Source organism: Rana temporaria, chromosome 3 (genome assembly GCF_905171775.1).
Source record: "Rana temporaria chromosome 3, aRanTem1.1, whole genome shotgun sequence".
In the NCBI taxonomy this organism is placed as follows: domain Eukaryota; kingdom Metazoa; phylum Chordata; class Amphibia; order Anura; family Ranidae; genus Rana; species Rana temporaria.
In genome coordinates, this window is record NC_053491.1 from 481105361 (window position 1) to 481124811 (window position 19451).

The window sequence follows — 19451 nt, forward strand, 5'->3', positions numbered from 1 at the left end:
CCCTACCCGACATCACACTCTCCTTTTGACAGGTGAAGTCTCTCACACCTAGCCTAGTCTGTTAACAATGTATTTTGTCAGATCCATTGTAGTGTTTTTGGGGGGGTCCCAAACTCATCTAGCCCCCCCTAAAATGTTTCCAATGGGCCATCAGAGGGGGTGAGGAATGTGATAATTGGGCCTTCTATTTTTGTCTTTAAATACTCCTTAACCACTTAAGGACCTCCTAACGCCAATATACGTCGGCAGAATGGCACACTGGGCACAGGCACAAACAGGTACGTTGCCTTTAAAAGCCCAGCCGTGGGTTGCGCACGCGACCCGGTCCGAAGCTCCGTGACCGCGCCCGCGGGACTCGCGGACCCGATCACCTCTGGTGTCCCGCGATCGGTCACAGGAGCTGAAGAACGGGGAGGGGTGAGTGTAAACACACCTTCCCCGTTCTTCTGTGTGGCAATGACACTGATCGTCTGATCCCTGATATAGGGAACGACGATCAGTGACGTCACGCCTACAGCCACGTCCCCCTACAGTAAGAATCACTCCCTTAGGGCACACTTAGCGCCCCCTAGTGGTTAACCCCATTCACTGCCATTGTCGTTTTCACAGTAATCAGTGTATTTTATAGCACTTTTCGCTGTGAAAATGACAATGGTCCCAAAAATGTGTCAAAAAAGTCTGATGTTTCCGCCATAAGGTCGCAGTCATGAAAAAAATCGCTGATCGCCGCCATTACTAGTGAAAGAAAAAATATTAATAAAAATGCCATAAAACTATCCCCTATTGTGCAAACGCTATAACTTTTGGGCAAACCAATCCATGTAGATATGTAGAAAATATGTAGAAGAATACGTATCGGCCTAAACTGAGGAAAAAATATGTTTTTTTTATAATTTTTTTGGGGAGATTTATTATAGCAAAAAGTAAAAAATATTGAATTTTTTTCAAAATTGACGCTCTATTTTTGTTTATAGCATAAAAAAAAAAACGCAGGAGTGATGAAATACCACCAAAAGAAAGCTCTATTTGTGGGGAAAAAATGACGCCAATTTTGTTTGGGAGCCACGTCGCACGACCGCGCAATTGTCAGTTAAAGCGACGCAGTGCCGAATCGCAAAAACTGGCCAGGTCCTTTACCTGCATAATGGTCCGGGTCTTAAGTGGTTAAAATAAATGTGATAATGATGTTGGCAAATAATGTTTTTGTATAATCTGCTTGCAATGTTATGTGAAAAAGTACTAATATTTTTTTATTATCTTGTGTGACTCCACAGCTTCCTTCCACGCCACAGGAATGGCAGACTGTGGCATCCGAGTTTGCCATGTGGTGGGACTTCCCCAACTGCGGAGGAGCAATCTACGGGAAGCATGTCCGCATCGTGCCACCACCCCACTCAGGTTATTATTTTAATTACGAGGGGTTTCATAGCATTGTGTTGATGGCGGTGGTGTCGGCACAGTATGAATTCCTCTATGTTGACGTGGGGAAGAATGTCGGATGGGGGAGTTTCCTCTTCGTCTCCAGAGTGATGACCTTGCATTGCCACCGGATGCAGAGAATGTTGAAGGACTCCCCTTTGTGTTTCTGGCTGTTAGATATTGAATTTATTACTATTTTATGTGATAAAAGTTTCTGAGAATCAATATTTAAACATGGTAATTTTGAAGGTTGATGAGGAAAGAGAAAGGTCATCTGTTGTAGGTTACATGTATTTTTGGAGTTCTACGTCAAGACAATGGGTGGAGATATGTTACTTAATATACACAAGTGGGTGTTACGTTTGTGACAGTAGCCTCACCACCTTCCTTGGAGCTATTCTAAAAGTAAATATGCTTAGCTTGGCTTTTAGAACAGTATAAGAATCCATGTGAGTAGCTAGCTAGGATCTCAGGGTCACCCGACCCTGCAGGGAGATGGGGGTAGGAAGCCCACCCAGCAGGAAGCTTTCACTATGGAAACCCAGCAGAGATCCTCCTTCTGAAACCTTATGAATTACCATCTTGCCATGTGTTACCAGCTGCCAATATGTAAGCATTGTCTTATTGCTTGTCTATCTTGAAGAATAAACTTTGTATTTTTGAAGGAAGCCTTAGGCCACGTACGCACGGTCGGTCAAAACCGATGAAAACGGACTAAAGGTATCCTTCGGTCCAAAAATGTAGAACTTGCTTTAAAATTCAACCGATGGACGCCTAACCGATAGGTCAAAACCGATGGTTAGTACGCAAAAGCATCGGTTAAAAACCTGCGCATGCTCAAAATCAAGTTGACGCATGCTTGGAAGCATTGAACTTCATTTTTCTCTGCACGTCGTTGTGTTTTACGTCACCGCGTTGGACTCCATCGTTTTTTTAACCTGTGGTGTGTAGGTACATCAGACCATCAGTCAGCTTCATCGGTTAAACGATGAGAACGGTCCTTCACAAGCACGGTTTTCTCTGCAAAAAGCTCTGCCAGCAGTTTTCTTGTCGAGAAAACCATGCGTGTGTACGAGGCTTGATAATGACTCATCATCAGTTTGTCACCCTCCCCACACTTCATAAAATGCAAATAGTCCTAATATAGAACTAATATACACAAATTCTTGTTCTTGCTTATTGCTTCTGGCATGCGCAGTCGTTCGCATCCAATTTTTCTCGTACAAAAGTAGTCCACCCTTATGCCGCATACACACGACCGTTTTTCATGACGAGAAAATGCAATTTTTTTAATTGGTCGTGAAAAACGGTCGTGTGTGGGCTCCAGAGCATTTTTTCTCGGCGCGAAAAATGGGCGTTAAAAATTTAGAACCTGCTCTATTTTTTCTCGTCGTTTTTCACATCGTCGTTTTTCTCGTCGTGAAAAACGGTCGTGTGTACGCTTTAACGAGGGGGAAAAAACGCTCAGAAGCTAGTTATGAGAAGGGAAATTTGCATAATCAGCCCAAAGGGTGGCGCCATTCAAATGGAACTTCCCCTTTATAGTGCCGTCGTACGTGTTGTACCTCACCGCGCTTTGCTCGAGCATTTTTTTTCACGATCGTGTGTATGCAAGGCAGGCTTGAGAGGAATCACGTCGAGAAAAACGTTGTTTTTTTTCCATGACATGAATAATGCCGCGTACACACGATAATTTTTTGGCATGAAAAAAACAAAGTTTTTAAAAAATGTCATTTAAAATGATCGTGTGTGGGCTTCACATCATTTTTCGGGTTCTGAAAAACGACCCAATTTTTTTTCGAACATGCTGCATTTTTTAACAATGTCGTTTTTCGGGTTGTAAAAAATTATCGTGTGTGGGCTAAAACTACGTTAAAAACCCGCGCATGCTCAGAAGCAAGTTATGAGATGGGAACGCTCGTTATGGTAAAACTACCGTTCATAATGGAGTAAGCACATTCATCACGCTGTAACAGACAGAAAAGCGCGAATCGTCTTTTACTAACACGGAATCCGCTAAAGCAGCCCCAAGGGTGGCGTCATCCGAATGGAACTTCCCCTTTATAGTGCCGTCGTATGTGTTGTACGTCACCGCGCTTTGCTAGAGCATTTTTTAAAAACGATGGTGTGTGGGCAACGTCGTTTTAATGATGAAGTTGGAAAAACATAGTTTTTTCTACATGCCGAAAAATGATCGTGTGTACGCGGCATAACGGTCGTGTGTACGCGGCAATACAGACCACTTTTACCTACAGGTAAGCCTAGATTAAGGCTTACCTGTAAGTGCAAGAAATATCTCCTTAACCTACACAGTTTAGGAGATATTTGCAAAAAAGACTGGCACCGATGTCTACGGCCCAGGCGCACTAAGCGTGCCCTCTCTGATCGTGCCGTGACTGGCGACTCCTGCGTGCTTGGGAGTCCCCAGTCACGTCATCTCGGCTCCAGCCAGTCACGGCGCCGGAGCCACGATACCCGGAAGTCACTCCGGGAGAGATGGCGGCGACAGAGGAGGGGAACGAGGACCGTCGTGGGGGCTTCAATCTCAGGTAAGTAATTCATAATGAGCTAGTACCCTGTTGCCCTGAAAATAAGACAGTGTCTTATATTAATTTTTGTCTCCCAAACATGCGCTAGGTCTTATTTTCAGGGGATGTCTTATTTTTCCATGAAGAAGAATACGGTACACATTTATTGTTGAACAAATGTCATTTTAAGTGACCCCCTCCCCCACCCCTGTGCCAGTGGACACCTTCACCAGACATCCCCCCACCCCTTTATCGGACATTTCCCCCCTATCTCAGTCACCCCTGTGTGTCCACACAATGTGCCTGGCTCCTGCTTCGCTCTACTCACTGTCTAATTGTGAGTCGGCCAGCACTTCCTGTCTGCTCCGTCTGCGCTGTGGCCAACAGTAAGCTGCTCAGCGGCGCCCCGCCGCTACGGTCCTGGGTACAGAGTTACGGTAGCTTCAGGGGGCCTTATTAACGGGATGCCTTATGTTTGGGGGAGGTCTTATTTTCGGGGGATGTCTTACTTTCAAGGAAACAAGGTATGCTATGCATACTAGCTCATTATGACTTTGTCTTGCAGGGTGTATTTTTTTTTCAGAGGGTTTACTTTCTCTTTAACCACTTACGGACCTCCCGCCGTCGTTATGCGTCGGCTGTTTGAAGAGAAATACCTTTGTTATGGCAGCAGCTAACTACCATAACCCGGTATCACTTCTTCAGTGGGCGGTCCGCTACAAGATAAAAGTGGTCTCTGCTGTGGATATGGCGTGGGATCACTTTTGATCGGCGACAGAAGAGGGTCCCCTCTCCCACCGCTTTCCGGTGCCCTCTGCCGCTTACCGGCGGAGGTGATCGGGTCCTCTCCCTGGCTGCGGAGACGAGTGAGGGGAAGATGGCCCCCTCCCATCTCCATATCACTGCAGGGCGGAAGCAACGTCAAAACATCACTTCCACCCATAGGTCTTAAAGGGACATGACTTTTTTTTATAGCGTTTTAGTCCAAATATGAGATGTGAGGTTTTTTTTGACCCCAGATCTCATATTTAAGAGGACCTATCATGCTTTTTTTTCTATTACAAGGGATGTTTACATTCCTTGTAATAGAAATAAAAGTGACATTTTTTTTTCTAAAAATAGTGTCAAAATAAAGTAAAATAAATAATAATAATAATATTCGGGTGCAGAAGCGAACGCATACGTGAGCAGCGTCCGCATATGAAAACGGTGTTCAAACTACACATGTGACGCATCGCTGCAATCGTTAGAGCGAGAGCAATAATTCTAGAGCTAGACCTTCTCTGTAACTCACAACATGCAACCTGTAGAATTTTTTAAACATCGCCTATGGAGATTTTTAAGGGTAAAAGTTTGTCGCCATTCCACGAGCGGGCACAACTTTGACGCGTGACATGTTGGGTATCAATTTACTCGATGTAACATTATCTTTCACAATATAAAAAAAAATTGGGCTAACTTTACTGATGTCTTATTGTTTAATACATTTTTTAAAAAAAAAATTGCTCTTTTAATGCCGCGTACACACGATCGGTCAAACCGATGAGAACGGTCTGATGGACCGTTTTCATCGGTCCAAACCGATTGTGTGTGGGCCCCATCGGTTATTTATCCATAGGTTAAAAAAAAGCAATCTTGTTTTAAATTTAACCGATGGATACCTAACCGATAGAAAAAAAACTATCGTTTTAAGGCACGTCCATCGGTTAAAAATCCATGCATGCTCAGACTAAATTAGGGGACGGGAGCGCTCGTTCTGGTAAAACTAGCGTTCGTTATGGAGCTAGCACATTCATCACGCTGTAACAGACAGAAAAACGCGAATCGTCTTTTACTAACACAAAATCAGCTAAAGCAGCCCCAAGGGTGGCGCCATTGGATTTGAACTTCCCCTTTATAGTGCCGTCGTACGTGGTTTACATCACCGCGTTCTGACACGATCGTTTTTTAACCGATGGTGTGTAGGCACGACTGACCATCAGTCAAGCTTCATTGGTTAATCGATGAAACCGGTATATCAGACCGTTTTCATCGGATGGACCGATCGTGTAAACAGGGCATAAGACCTCTGTGCAAATACGGTGTGACAATAAGTATTGCAAATACCGCCATTTTATTCTCTAGGGTGCTTTTGATGGGCATAGTGGCTGCATTTGATGGCACAGTGGCAGCAATTGATGGGCACAGTGGCTGCGTTTGATGGGCACAGTGGCTGCGTTTGATGGGCACAGTGGCTGCGTTTGATGGGCACAGTGGCTGCGTTTGATGGGCACAGTGGCTGCGTTTGATGGCACAGTGGCTGCGTTTGATGGCACAGTGGCTACGTTTGATGGGCACAGTGGCTGCGTTTGATGGGCACAGTGGCTGCGTTTGATAGCACAGTTGCTGCATTTGATGGCACAGTGGCTGCAATTTATGGAGTTTTATGGGATTTTTTGTCAGTTTTATGGGGTTTTTTTGAGCACCAGCTGCCACTGCTTAAATCTGTCCAAACCAAAGTCTAGTAGACATCCCAGGTATGATAAAGTTTGAAACACAAAATCATAAATTATAATATAATAAATAACTATAAATAATTATAAAAAATGATGAGCATTCAGGAAAGGAAAATTGCAGCAAGTATGGGAACAATTTCCCATATTTCTGGAGCACATCATGTTAGGCTACTCATGGTCAACCTAGGCTGACATGAAGTGCTCCAGCAAAGGCAAATTACCGTAAATAAGGCAACAATTTTCCGTATTTTTGAAACACATCATGTCAGGCTACTCATGTCCAATCTAGGCTGACATGAAGTGCTCCAGGAATGGAAAATGACAGTAAGTATGGCAACAATTTTCCATATTTCTGGAGAACAACATTATGTCAGGCTACTTCTGGCCAACCTAAGCTGCCATGAAGTGCTCTAGGAAAGGCAAATTACGATAAATAAGGGAACAATTTTCCATACTCCTGTAGCACATCACGTCAAGCTACTCATGGTCAACCGAGGCTGAAGAAAAATTACGTTAAATAAGGCAACAATTTTCCATCTTTCAGAAACACATCATGTCGGGCTTCTCATGGCCAACCTAAGCTGACATGAAGTGCTCCAGGAAAGGAAAATTGCAGTAAGTATGGCAACAATTTTCCCTTTTCCTGGAGCACATCATGTCAAGCTACTCATGGTCAACCTAGGCTGACATGAAGTGCTCCAGGAAAGAAAAATTACGTTAAATAAGGCAACACTTTTCTATATTCCTGGAGCACATCATGTCAGACTACTTCTGGCCAACCTAAGCTTACAGGAAGTGCTTTAGGAAAGGCAAATTACGATAAATAAGGCAACAATTTTCCATATTCCTAGAGCACATCACGTCAAGCTACTCATGGTCAACCTAGGCTGACATGAAGTGCTCCAGGAAAGAAAAATTACGGTAAGTATGGCAACAATTTTCCTTATTCCTGGAGAAGATCATGTCAGGCTACTCCTGGCCAACCTAAGCTGACATGAAGTGCTCCAGGAAAGGAAAACTACAGTAAATATGGCAACAATTTTCCATATTTCTGGAGCACATCATGTCAGGCTACTCATGGTCAACCTAGGCTGACATGAAGTGCTCCAGGAAAGGAAAATTACAGTAAGTATGGCAACAATTTCCCATATTTCTGGAGCACATCATGTCAGGGTACTCCTGGCCAACCTAGGCTGACATGAAGTGCTCCAGGAAAGGCAAATTACATGAAATAAGGCAACAATTTCCCATATTTCTGGAGCACATCATGCCAGGGTACTCCTGGACAAACTAAGCTTACAGGAAGTGCTTTAGGAAAGGCAAATTCCGATAAATAAGGCAACAATTTTCAATATTCCTAGAGCACATCACGTCAAGCTACTCATGGTCAACCTAGGCTGACATGAAGTGCTCCAGGAAAGGCAAATTACATTAAATAAGGCAACAATTTCCCATATTCCTGGAGCACATCATGTCAAGCTACTCATGGTCAACCTAGGCTGACATGAAGTGCTCCAGGAAAGGAAAATTATGGTAAGTATGGCAACAATTTTCCATATTCCTGGAGAACATCGTTTAAGGCTACTCATGGTCAACCTAGGCTGACATGAAGTGGTCCAGGACAGGCAAATTACGATAAATAGGGCAACAATTTTCCATATTCCTGGAGCACATCAAGTCAAACTACTCATGGCCAACCAAGGCTGACACGAAGTGCTCCAGCAAAAGAAAATTACATTAAATAAGGCAACAATTTTCCAGATTTATGAAACACATCATGTCAGGCTACTCATGGCCAACCTAAGCTGACATGAAATGCTCCAGGAAAGGAAAATTACTGTAAGTAAGGCAACAATTTCTCATATTTCTGGAGCACATCAAGTCAAGCTACTCATGGCCAACCGAGGCTGACACAAAGTGCTCCAGCAAAAGAAAATTACATTAAGTAAGGCAACAATTTCCCATATTTCTGGAGCACATCATGTCAGGCTACTCATGGTCAACCTAGGCTGACATGAAGTGCTCCAGGAAAGGAAAATTACGGTAAGTATGGCAACAATTTTCCATATTCCTGGAGAACATCGTTTAAGGCTACTCCTGGCCAACCTAAGCTGACATGAAGTGCTCCAGGAAAGGAAAACTACAGTAAATATGGACACAATTTTCCATATTTCTGGAGCACATCATGTCAGGCTACTCATGGTCAACCTAGGCTGACATGAAGTGCTCCAGGAAAGGCAAATTACATTAAATAAGGCAACAATTTCACATATTTCTGGAGCACATCATGTCAGGGTACTCCTGGCCAACCTAGGCTGACATGAAGTGCTCCAGGACAGGCAAATTACATGAAATAAGGCAACAATTTCCCATATTCCTGGAGCACATAATGTCAAGCTACTCATGGTCAACCTAGGCTGACATGAAGTGCTCCAGGAAAGGAAAATTACAGTAAGTATGGCAACAATTTCCCATATTTCTGGAGCACATCATGTCAGGGTACTCCTGGCCAACCTAGGCTGACATGAAGTGGTCCAGGACAGGCAAATTACGATAAATAAGGCAACAATTTTCCATATTCCTGGAGCACATCAAGGCAAGCTACTCATGGCCAACCAAGGCTGACACGAAGTGCTCCAGCAAAGGAAAATTACATTAAATAAGGCAACAATTTTCCAGATTTCTGAAACACATCATGTCAGGCTACTCATGGCCAACCTAAGCTGACATGAAATGCTCCAGGAAAGGAAAATTACGGTAAGTATGGCAACAATTTTCCATATTTCTGGAGCACATCATGTCAGGCTACTCATGGTCAACCTAGGCTGACATGAAGTGCTCCAGGAAAGGAAAATTACGGTAAGCATGGCAACACTTTCCCATATTCCTGGATAACAATGTCTCAGGCTACTCATGGCCAACCTAGGCTTACATGAAGTGCTCCAGGAATGGAAAATTACTGTAATTATGGCAATATTTTTTTATATTCCTGGAGCACATCATACCAGGGAACTCCTGGCCAACCCAAACTGACATTAAGTGCTCCAGGAAAGGCAAATTACAGTAAATAAGGCAACAATTTTCCATAATAGTAGACAAAACAGATAACGCAGAGCTTACTGACCTCCCGAACTCCTGGCCACCTAGTTATTGTAAAATAAACAATAATAATACTCACAAACATATGAAGTAAGCCACTATATAAAAAAACTGAGCTGACCAACAGGAATAAGAAGAGTATAAAATCCAGAGACGATCACAAATGTGAAAATTTTCGCTTTGCAAGAAGCTCAACCTTCTGAGATGCCCCAAGGCAACAGATAACAACCGGTTATACAGGTGGGATTTACCGTCAAAGAAGCTCAACCTTCAAAAAAGATGCCTACAGGCACTGGGCAGACATTGGATACACAGATGGGGACTGCCTTCCCAACATTCCAAACTTTAATGCCTATTACGCAAGTTTTTTTGCAAGCTAGTCTCATATCGAAGAGGGATAGGTTACTAAGCTACAAAAATTTCGTAAGACAGAATACAACTTCGGAAATGATGTGATGTATTGTACTGTAATGTATTCTTTTGTTTCCGAGCATGCGCTCGATTTTTTTTCAGAAAAATACTATACTAATTAAACAAAAATTGTTCATTCTGTTGTCTTACAAAAAAAAATTGTGTTTGTCCCTTCAGATATTTTCACAAGAACTGTTATGATCGGCTCTTGAAAATCTGTGTACAAATGAATGGATTATTAGACGATCGCTCCAAATGCATTTTTGTTTTTGTCCGATATTCTCATCGAGTGTACCAGGCATTAGGGTCTATTCATATCAGATGCAGTGGGACTGCATTGGGCAGCTATTTCAGCGCAGTCCCACCGCATGGACCAGGCAAAATGCCTTGTCTCCTATGTACAAAAATCCAAATTTGTGACTGTGCTCTAATAGCTGCAAGATACTATATATCCATTATCGTGTGCAAATAAATAAATACATAAATAAATAAATTCATCAAAAAATTCATATGTAAATTACCATGTGCAAAAAAAAAAAAAAGAGAATTAAATAAATGAATAAATAAATACATGAATAAAGAAATGAATAAATAATGTAATGAATAAATAACGTAAAGATAGTGGGCCAGATTCAGAAAGGAGATACAACGGCGTATCTCCGGATACGCCTTCGTATCTCTGAGTGTACGGCGTCGTATCTATGCGACTGATTCATAGAATCAGTTACGCATAGATTTCCCTAAGATCCGACCGGCGTAAGTGTCTTACACCGTCGTATCTTAGGCTGCATATTTACGCTGGCCGCTAGGTGGCGCTTCCGTATAGTTACGTTACGTGATGAATATGCTAATTAGGTAGATACGCCGATTCAGAAACGTACGTCCGGCCGGCGAATTTTTTTACCTCGTTTACGTTAGGCTTTTTCCGGCGTAAAGTTACCCCTGCTGTATGAGGCGTAACCAATGTTAAGTATGGACGTCGTTCCCGCGTCGAATTTTGAAAATTTTACGTCGTTTGCGTAAGTCGTTCGCGAATAGGGCTGTACGTAAGTTACGTTCACGTCTAAAGCAATGACAATTTGCGGCATAATTTTGAGCATGCGCCCTGGGATTTTTTCACGAACGGCGGGGTCACCGTTCATTTAAATAAAACACGCCCACATCATCCCCATTTGAATTAGGCGGGCTTACGCCGACACACATACGTTACGCCGCCATAACATAGGGCGCAATTCCTTTCTGAATACGGAACTTGAGGCCTAATTTACGGCGGCGTAACGTATCTGCAATACGTTACGCCCGCCGATAGATAGACAATTCTATCTGAATCCGGGCCTGTGTGTCCAAATTATCCAATCATAAAAAAAACAAAAATGATTAATGAAAAATTCATATGTAAAGCACCATGTGCAAATAAATAAAGAAATTAATGAATAAATAAAGAAATAATGGAATAAATAAATAAATGAAATAATAAATTAATACATAATGTGATGAATAAACAATGTATAGTTTGAGTCTAAATTATCCAATCATTAAAAAAAAAAGAGTTAATGAAAAATGTATATGTAAATCACCATGTGCAAATAAATAAATAAGTGAATAAATAAATAAATAAATAAATAAATAAATAAATAAATAATGGAATAAATAAATGAAATAATAAATTAATACATAATGTGATGAATAAACAATGTATAGTTTGAGTCTAAATTATCCAATCATTAAAAAAAAAAGAGTTAATGAAAAATGTATATGTAAATCACACTGTGCAAATAAATAAATAAGTGAATAAATAAATAAATAAATAAATAAATAAATAATGGAAGAAATAAATGAAATAATAAATTAATACATAATGTGATGAATAAACAATGTAGAGTTTGAGTCTAAATTATCCAATCATAAAAAAAAAAGAGTTAATGAAAAATTCATATGTAAATCACCATGTGCAAATAAATAAATAAATGAATGAATAAATAAAGAAATAATGGAAAAAATAAATGAAATAATAAATTAATACATAATGTGATGAATAAACAATGTAGAGTTTGAGTCTAAATTATCCAATCATTAAAAAAAAAAGAGTTAATGAAAAATTCATATGTAAATCACCATGTGCAAATAAATAAATAAATGAATGAATAAATAAATAATGGAATAAATAAATGAAATAATAAATTAATACATAATGTGATGAATAAACAATGTATAGATTGAGTCTAAATTATCCAATCATTAAAAAAAAAGAGTTAATCAAAAATTCATATCTAAATTACCATGTGCACATAAATAAATGAATGAATAAATAAATGAATGAATGAATAAATAAATAAATAGGTAAATAATGAATAAATAGCATAAAGTATGTGTCCAAATTATCCAATCTTTAAAAAAAAAAAGAGTTAATCAAAAATTCATAGTTAAATCGTCATGTGCAACTAAATAAATGAATGAATGAATAAAAAAATAAAGGAATACATAAATGAATGCATAATGTGATGAATAAACAATGTATTATTTGTGTGTCCAAATTATCCAATCATTAAAAAAAAATAGTTAATAAAAAATTCATATGTAAATTACCATGTGCAAATAAAAAAATACATAAAGGAAGAAATAAGAAAATAAATACATGAATGAATGAAAAAATAAGTAAATAGGGCCAGATTCACAAAAGAGATACGACGGCGTATCTCCTGATACGTCGTATCTCTGTGTTACGGCCGTCCTAACTATGCGGCTGATTCATAGAATCAGTTACGCATAGCTAGCCCTAAGATCCGACAGGTGTAATTGAATTACACTGTCGGATCTTAAGGATGCAGATCTAGGCCGGCCGCTAGGTGGCGAGGCCATTGCGGCCGGCGTAGAATATGCAAATGAATACTTACGGCGATCCCCGAAGGTCCGAACGGCCCGTCGATCTAACTGTACGTCGTTTCCGTCGAGTTACGCCGCGTAAAATTAGGGCTGAGCCCTAGTTGTCCTAAGCCATGTTAAGTATGGCCGTCGTTCCCGCGTCGAAATTTAAAAATCAACGTCGTTTGCGTAAGACGTCCGTGAATGGCGCTGGATGCCATTTACGTTAACGTCTAAGCAAATGACGTCCGTGCGACGTCATTTAGCGCAATGCACGTCGGGTAATTTACCCGACGGAGCATGCGCAGTACGCTCGGCGCGGGAACGCGCCTAATTTAAATGGTGCCCGCCCCATTTGAATTGGGCGGGCTTGCGCCGAGCGCATTTACGATACACCGCCGCAAGTTTACAGGTAAGTGTTCTGAGAATCAGGCACTTACGCTGTAAACCTGCGGCGGTGTAACGTAAATCACATACGTTACGCTGCCCAGGAGCAACGTAATTATATGTGAATCTGGCCCATAATGTATAAACAGCATAAAGAATGTATGTCCAAATTATCCAATCATAAAAAAAACAAAAAAGGTTTAATAAAAATTCATATGTAAATTACCATGTGCAAATAAATACATAAAGGAATAAATAAGTAAATAACTAAATGAATGAATGAATAAATATGTAAATAATGAATAAATAACATTAAGAATGTGTGTCCAAATCATCCAATCATAAAAAAAAAGGAGTTCATCAAAAAATGCGAATCACCATGTGCAAATAAATAAATAATTAAATGAATAAATAATGTAATGAATAAATAATGTAGAGTTTGTATGTCCAAATTATACAATCACAAAAAAAATTCATCACAAAGTTAATCAAAAATCAAAAAAATAAATGTGCAAATACATCGATAAATAACATCAAAATAATGTGACTATACAAAGTATACATAAAAAGTTCATATAGAATCCATCAAATATTTCCAAACTCAAAATTGTAAATTGCCTTTGTGTGCAATAAATCAAAAAGGTAATGTTCACAAGCGAAGCCTCACCTTAAACACTTTGGGCAAATATTCAAAAAACTATTCGGACAGGAAAACCCCACTGCATTAATGTTTATTTCCCCATTAAAAGGTACAGCACACTTCTATTTCCAGTGTGTCAGCCTCACACTAAGGAAAGAACACCTGTTGGCTCCGGCTGTCAGACCAACCCGCGGGGGGCACAGGCTACAGTATGTGGGCGGACATCACTCCAGGAAGCCCCGCCCAAAACGTTTCGGCTTAATGCTGTCCTCAGAGGCTCCTATGTGTCCAGTTCAGGGGCAGACTGACCATTGAGTCACTCGGGCACTGCCCGAGGGCCCCATGGCACTAGGGGGCCCCATCAGGGTTGCATGGCTCAGTAAAACCAGGGACAGTATGTAAAAATCTATGTTTTTTTTAGATCTGTAGCTGATATGTCCGAAACCGACATGCTTTTGATGTGAAAATCCCGAGATTTTAGCTGCCCCGCCTCTGCACTGCCTCCTGGTGTGGTGGCCATCTGCTAGCCCAGGGGCCCCATAATCTTCTATTGCCCGGGGGCCCCATGAGTTGTCAGTCTGTCCCTGGTCCAGTTCACACCATTGCAGTGCGATGGTGTGTGGGTGCTCTGAGAAAAAGTACTGCATGCAGTATTTTTTATCAGTCTGGCATGGTTTTCACGTACCTGGTGACAACTGGAATGCTGTGGAGGCCTCTCTTGGACCCTTTTGCCCAACACTCCTGAAGGTAAAAACAGAAAGTGTGAGGGCATGGAGTGGCCCGAGTGCCAGATAAGCTGGCTAGTGAAGTCCGCTCTTCAGGTGGACAGATCTGGGGGTCACTGTCCTCAGGATACTGAAGCAGCTTGGCACCAAAGCAGGAAATAGTAGCAGAACCGGTGTGCAGGCAGTGACCAGCAGCGGCCGTGCAATGAGGGACCGAGTCATTGGCCGAGTAAGTCCAAGAAGCAGGTCAAGGTCAGTAACAGCCGGGCAGCACAGTCCAGAATTAGCAGGCAAAGACGAGTCCAGAAAAGAGGCAGAAGTCAGAGGGATCATATGAAAAAGCGTGAGGCAGGAACCAAGGAGAAGTCCAGGGGAGAGTCGGGTCATACACAGGTAAGCCGGTTCAATGGGTCAGATCTCAGAAATACAGGTACAAGGTGAAGACCATTCAGCAACTGCTTATGGTGACAGACCAGATTAAATACGCCACTGGTTAACACTTGGGGTGATCGAGGGGTTAACTGCATTCCTATGAGTGTTTCTAACTGTGGGGGGTGGGCTTACTGTGACATGACAGTAATCACTGTTCCCGACCACTAGGGACAGTAGATCCCTGTCATGTCACCTGTCAGAGCGTGGAAATGCCTTGTTTACATAGGCATCTCCTCGTTCTGCCTGTGTACAAGGCAATCGAGGGCCACCGGAGGACATCGAGTCCTGTGACCGGCGGGCACGCGCCCGCCCACAACTGAGCATGTGCGAGCTGCTGTACAGCTATGGCAATTCGTGCAGGAGAGCCACTGTGCCGCCGTCAAACGACAGCAGCCGGTCATAAAGTGGTTAATCTATGGGGAATTCTTAGCAATGTATACATATCTCCCAAGTAATTTAACCACTTAAGGACCCCGATATACGTCGGCAGAATGGCACGACACAATCACGTACCTGTACGTGTCTCTTTAAGCCCAGCCGTGGGGTCGCGAGCGCGCCGCCAGCGGTGCGCACGCGACCCAGTCCGAAGCTCCGTGACCGCGCCCGCGGGACCCGCAGACCCGATCACCGCCGGTGTCCCGCAATCGGTCACCGGAGCTGAAGAGCGGGGAGAGGTGTGTGTAAACACACCTTCCCCGTTCTTCATTGTGGCAATGTCAGTGATCGTCTGTTCCCTGATATAGGGAAAGACGATCACTGATGTCACACATCCAGCCCCGCCCCCCTACAGTTAGAAACACAGATGAGGTCACACTTAACCCCTACAGTGCCCCCTAGTGGTTAACTCCCAAGCTGCAATTGTAATTTTCACAGTAATCACTGCATTTTTATAGTCCCAAAAATGTGTCAAAATTGTCCGAAGTGTCCGCCATAATGTCGCAGTCATGAAATTAATCGCTGATCGCCGCCATTAGTAGTAAAAAAAATTGGGGGGACCCCCACACATTATTTTATTTTTATTATTTTGGTTCCCTGCACAAAATTTAATTTTTGAAGGAAAACAAGTAATTTAAAACTACTTGCGCTATTAATGAATTGTCGGGTCCCGGCAATACAGATAAAAGTCATTAAAAAGTAGCAGGGGTTCCCCTTAATATTCATACCAGACCCAAAGGGCCTAGTAATGGACTGGGGGGAGGGACCCCTGTCATTTTTTTCAATGACTTTTCTCTGTATTGCCGGGACCGACAATTCATGAATAGCCGCGAGTGATTTTAAATGACTTTTTTTCCTTTAGAAATTACATTTTGTGCATGGGAAACATGCGCTACTTTACAGGCATACTATAGACACTGCCCCGGTATGAAATTTAAAGGAATATTTCACTTTTATTGATTCACTTTAAGCATTATTAAAATCAATGCTCCCAAAAAAAACTGCCTTTTTAAAACTTTTTTTTGCATTGATACATGTTCCCTGGGGCAGAACCCGGGTCCCCAAACACTTTTTAGGACAATAACTTGCATATTGGCCTTTAAAATTCACACTTTTGATTTCTCACGTTCGAGTCCCATAGACTTTAACGGTGTTCAAATGTTTGCGTGATCTTTTGGTCTGTTCGCATGTTCTGGATGTTCGGCTCATCCCTAGGCCTGGGCAGGAAGGGGGTGAAATTGCCCAGTTGACAAGTGGTTAAGTACCGAAGTATGGCGCCATTCCACAAGCGTGTGCAAGTTAGGTATCTATTTACTCGGCGTAACTTCGTCTTTCACATTATACAAAAAAATTGGGCTAACTTTACTGTTTTTTTTAAGCACAAAACAAAATTGTTGCGCAAATACTGTGCGAGATAAAAAATTGCAATGACTGCCATTGTATTCTCTAGGGTCTTTGCTAAAAAAAAACATATATAATGTTTGGGGTTCTATGTAATTTTCTAGCAAATAAATGATGATTTTTACATGTAGAAGAGAAATGTCAGAATTGGCCTGGGTGGTTAATATCTGTAAGGTCTGTCTGTATCTCACCACTGTTTAAAAGATGTCCAAAGAATTACAAGTAAATTTATCTAGTTCCAGCAGCAAAGTCCAATGAGATGGAGAGTGGTCAATTATCAGCAAGCTTTGAATTTGCCCAGGGCGTGTATCGGTTTGTGAATTATCATCCTCCAATCATCTGTGTTTCTGTTTATATAGGGTGCAATAATTCCAATTGTTGGATTGGTACCTTCGCACCCTATGTTTACCATCTCATGATTGGTTGGTTCCAAATATGGGCAGTAACTGTCCTAATTCTCACCCGCCCATTAGTGATCATGGTAAATGTGTAATCAAAATGATGGTGTCTTTATATGTTTCATGTTACTGTGACGTGGTGATCGCTTGCCTTCATGACCCTTTTATTCGCTGTCCCCCATCTCGAGTACTTTGCTGGCTATAAGAAATTTAGACCTAATCCAGAGGTTGACAAATTTGCTTGGAATCTAGGAGCCAGCTAAAAAAGTTAGGAGCCAGAAAACGCGCTCCGTCCCGAAGAGCTTGCGCGCAGAAGCGAACACGTACGTGAGCAGCGACCACATATGTAAACGGTATTCAAACCACACATGTGAGGTATCGCCGCGATTGGTAGAGCGAGAGCGATAATTCTAGCCCTAGACCTCCTCTGTAACTCAAAACATGCAACCTGTAGAGTTTTTTAAACGTCGCCTATGGAGATTTTAAAGGGTAAAAGTTTGGCGCCATTCCACGAGTGGACGTAATTTTGAAGCGTGACATGTTGGGTATCAATTTACTCGGCGTAACATTATCTTTCAAAATATAAAAAAAAATGGGGATAACTTTACTGTTGTCTTATTTTTTAATTAAAAAAAGTATAATTTTTTCCCCAAAAAAGTGCGCTTGCAAGACCGCTGCGCAAATACGGCGTGACAAAAAGTATTGCAACGATCGCCATTTTATTCTGTAGGGTGTTAGGATAAAAAATATATATAATGTTTGGGGGTTCTAATTAGAGGGAAGAAGATGGCAGTGAAAATGGTGAAAAATTACATTAGAATTGCTGTTTAACTTGTAATGCTTAATTTGTAATACCAACAGCCACCACCAGATGGTGCCAGCTTACACATCTTGTGGCAATAACTTGTTATACCAATGGCTCACCACCAGATGGTGCCAGCTCACAAAAAAAAAAAAATCCCCCCCCCCTTCCAAGCCAAGTCGCCAGGACCCCATTTCTAGTCGCCATGGCGACCTGGTGCCCGGGATTTGTCGAGCCCTGACCTAATAAATTATCTTGAGACTGTCAGGTATTCATCGGATAAAACAAACACAACCTTTCAACCATAGAATAGTGGTGCCGAGTTCTTTGACACTATGTGGATGACTTCTGGTATATACTGATTTTTGTATATAGCCAGTATGGTATAATATATATATTTTGTAGTTCTGTTTAAAATTTGCAATTCGGGACATTCTGGTGTATAATTACCCGGGGGTCTCTGCCATTGTCTGGGGCCAGTCAGGGCCGGATTCCAGACAAGGCCTCGGGGGGTGGCAGGGGTGGCGCCAGCGCCGCGGCAACAGGGGGCAGGGACTGGCCATCGGGTCTACCTGAAGTTTCCCGGTGGGTCGATGGGCTCAGTGGGCCGGTTACAGCGGCCGCCTAATCTGAATCGGAGGTCCGCGGTGATCTACCCATCAATTGCCGACAGCTGGTGCCTGATGGGTAGATTGAGATTTAGCCAGCATGTAGAGTAGCGCAGGAAGCGTGTGTAATAAGCTCCCTCATGTCACTCTGCTCTCCGGCGGACCCTCCTCTCTTCTCGTCAATCCCCATTTGCTTGTGACATCATCTGGGATGGACGAGAAGAGAGGAGAGGCCACCGGGGAGCAGAGTGACATGAGAGAGAACTTATTACACACGCTTCCTGCACTACTCTGCATGCTGGCTGGTAAACGATGTGCCCCATAATGTGCAATGTGCCCTGATGTGCCATGTGCCCTGATGTGCCATGCACCCTGATTTGCCCTGTGCCCTGATGTGCCCTGTGCCCTGATGTGCCCTGTGCTTCATGTCCTGATGTGCCCTGTGCACCGTGTCCTGATGTGCTATGTGCCCTGATGTGCTATGTGCCCTCTGCCCTGATGTGCCCTGTACCCTGATGGGTTGTGCCCTGGGCTGGTCTGGATGAAGGCCCCCTATGTGATGGCGTGTGTGTGTGTGTGTTGGGGCGGCATTGACGGACCTGGCCTTGGGGAGGCAAAGGGAGAAAATCCAGGCCTGGGGCCAGTTAAATCAACACCAGGTTTCTATTGAAAAGAGATAGATTTCTCACCGCTCCAGGTGAGCCTCGTAAGTAGTCAAGGGTTGTTGAACCACCAAGGTGCTGGCAATGCTGATGATAGCAGATGAAAGGAAGAAAACTGGACAGCCGCACTCCAAATCACTTAAAACA

The 19451-nt window shown here is 42.4% G+C and overlaps 2 protein-coding genes across 2 annotated transcripts in view; both read right to left on the reverse strand.

Moving 5' to 3' along the window:
* Nucleotides 1-9730, reverse strand: part of LOC120933675 (beta-1,3-galactosyltransferase 5-like) — a 55752-nt gene extending 46022 nt beyond the window's left edge. The window contains exon 1 of the mRNA XM_040347012.1: nucleotides 9621-9730. The gene's annotated coding sequence lies outside the window, so the exon portion shown is untranslated. The remainder of the gene's footprint in view (nucleotides 1-9620) is intronic.
* Nucleotides 1-19451, reverse strand: part of LOC120933672 (beta-1,3-galactosyltransferase 5-like) — a 230388-nt gene that overhangs the window by 178453 nt on the left and 32484 nt on the right. The gene's annotated exons all lie outside the window — the stretch shown is intronic.